This window comes from Xenopus tropicalis, chromosome 1 (assembly GCF_000004195.4).
Source record: "Xenopus tropicalis strain Nigerian chromosome 1, UCB_Xtro_10.0, whole genome shotgun sequence".
In the NCBI taxonomy this organism is placed as follows: Eukaryota; Metazoa; Chordata; class Amphibia; order Anura; family Pipidae; genus Xenopus; species Xenopus tropicalis.
Window position 1 is genome coordinate 53,221,958 of NC_030677.2, and position 3,123 is coordinate 53,225,080.

Here is a 3,123-nt window from a genome sequence, read left to right on the forward strand (position 1 = left end):
TTATGAATCGTCTTTTTTATAGTTGCCACAGAAACAAACAGTTACAAACTGCACACTTGTTAATTTATGAGATTCAGTATGAAGGGATAGTTATACAGAAAGGTGTCTGATGGATTTGTAGTGGTACAACCATGTGTTAGTTTAGAAAAACACGCAGAACAACCTGAATTCCTAAGCCACTTAAATGAATTGGACCTGAAAGTTGCAGCTGCAGCACCAAAAATATCCCATTTTGAACAAAAAAAAGTGTCATTCCTAAGAATGGGTCTTGGGGAAGCCAAAGGTGTTACAGAATATCAGTATCTATTTAACTGATTTTCACATGACATGCTGTATGTGTACCAAATCATATGGTATGGTATTCGTTATCCAGAAACCCATTATACAGAAAGTTCTAAAGGGGAAGGCCTTTAAAATAAAATACCCAATAAAATACTTATAATTTTTTAAAAAAGATCTTTTTTTATCTGTAATAATAAAACAGTACCTTGTCCTTAATCCCTATTAAAATATAATTTAAATATAATTTTTTAAAAAAATAATTCATCCTTACTGGATGCAAAACAATTCTATTGGGTATAATTAACGTTTAATTGATTTTTAGTAGACTTAAGGTATGGAGATCCAAATTACGGAAAGATCCCTTATCCAGAATACTCTTGGTTCTGAGCTTTCTGGATAACAGGTCCTATACCTCTATATAAAATAAAAAATAATATATATCTTATTATTTGGTATTAGTTTTCACAGTGATCTGCAGTGGAGATGTAAATATGCTACAAACCTAGCCTCATCAGTAATTATGGCCATAATTTGCACTGGAATGCAATATTGCACGTTGATGATGACAGGTTTTGTTGTTAGCCTGAAACCAATATATTGGCAATATTTCTCAAGAATTTGAAGTATAGGCACTCAAAGTTATTGCACCACTTGTTGTTGGGCTGTAGGCTGTGTCCTTTTGTTCATATCACTTGCAGCACATAATGCACCACAGCCGAAAGCAGGTACCATTGTCAGATCGGACGCATTTGCGGTAGGTGCATTGTGGGAAAAATACATGACAATTGTGCTTGAAATGACACTTTGCTCACTGCGCTTGTGGGTGTACATGTGCCCTCATGTCTGTTCCATGGGACATCATGTCTAGGAGACAAAGCAGATGCTTCTAACCTAATCATGTGTATATTATTTTAATAGTATAATGAAGGTAGATATGCAGTTTTGCATTTATTTTTTCTTTAAATCCTGGCCTATTTACTACTTACCTGTTTTTGCACGTACATTATGGTAACTAAGATGGTTCCTGAAGGTTTGGTGTATTGATTTTATTGAGTTGATTGAAGCACTCAGATAATTGAGTTGATTCAGTATTCAGATGACTCTTACTGGACTTAGTCGGAAAATTTAATGACCAAAGTGCAATTTTGAGTGCCACTGCCATGTTTCTTTTCCACAAAGCAGTGTTTTTCCCAGAATGTAAGTGACATTGTGGTTGGAAGAAGGCTATGTCCTTGCCACAGTTGTGATGTCCCTACTGTAATTGTACCCTATTGGCAAAATTATTAGTCACGGAAATCCTTCTGGTGTCATTTTTTTCTTTTTCTTTTGGTGCAAGTGTGCTGTACCTATTGATGCTGGGCACGAAGGGAACCCTGCAGCTACTGCCTGTTCAGGAGGTGGCTGCAGCTTCTGGGATTCCCTATGTTAATAGGTGCAGCAGGACTTGACCCAAACGGAATCCAGGAAGGACTAAGCAGTGCTAAGCATGAATATATTGTAGTGCAAAGAGTGCATGTGCACACAAGTACCTTCATTGAAAGTAGTTTTACATTCAACTAAATGAAGGGAAATTGTGGGGACCAGAACTCTGACTGAGTACACAGAAAAGACTAAAATTTTGTCTTGACTCCAAGCAAGCCACTATTGCTATAACCCTCCAGCAAAACATGTAATTGTATGCAAATCTATTAACTATATAAAAATATATAATATGTTTATAAATAAACATATTACATGTACTTGTCAGTAAACATTTAGTAATGTTGAAATATCCTTCAATTAGAATGTAATAGAATCTGTATTACATAACCGATGCAGGTGTTCATAAAGGCAGTTTTCCAACTCACTGTGCTCTGAGCTAAATTTTGTAACTAGGCACCTCAACACTCCCCACTCTTATAGACAAATAGACAACAATTATCAATAAGTTTGCATTTAAAAAAGTGAACCCAATTAAGAATGGGGGGAGGGGGTTGTGCTTGTGCATCTGATAAGGAAATCAGGACATTAGAGTTAATTTGACTCATCAACTAAGAGGAAATGTTTGGCTGTTTGTATGTTCTTGCTTAGAAATGACAAACTTAATTTGTCTAATTGCTTTTGTTTTTACTTAATTGATCACAAGAATGCTACCTGGAAGTTTACAGTGGAATAATGTGAGAATTTGCACATACTATTGTTGTTCTGCTATTTTTAATTTTTATAAGCTGATTCATTATTTAATGGAAGTCCATGTAGCATTCTTAATGTCTATAATTTCATATCTATACCATGTGATGGTATTTCTGTAAAAGTCACTGTATTGTATTATTGAATAAAGTATGCATTAGTGCACACTTATACTCAGCAGAATACATCTTCTTTTGCAACCCATTGGTTAAACACAGCCTCACAACTTTCTTCTGCTACATACTGTACATACACCACTCCAACTGCTAAAATCAGGTTTAGCCATTTTACCTAGCCATGCTCTCAAGCTTGCCAATAGATATAACATCATTCTGTACACAAAAGTATCGCTCATTCTTTGCACATTCTTTGATTTAAGCTATAGCTGAATCTTTGTAATGGGGTGGGATATTTCATGTATAGTTATTTGGGTGCCAAACGATAAGCAAAATAAATGTTTAGAAAGGCATATACTGCCCAACAATAGGAAACCTGAGAACAAAAAAACTTGGTGCCACCTGCCCAATTCACCCATATGCTTCTACTTCTGCACATGGAACTGAAAACTGTTCGAAGAACATAGATTATGGGGTTTTTGTTTTGTTTTGTTTTGTTTTTTTTTTGGAATGAAAGATCTCTTGGAGCCCTAAATAAAGTTGGGGCATTTATGGT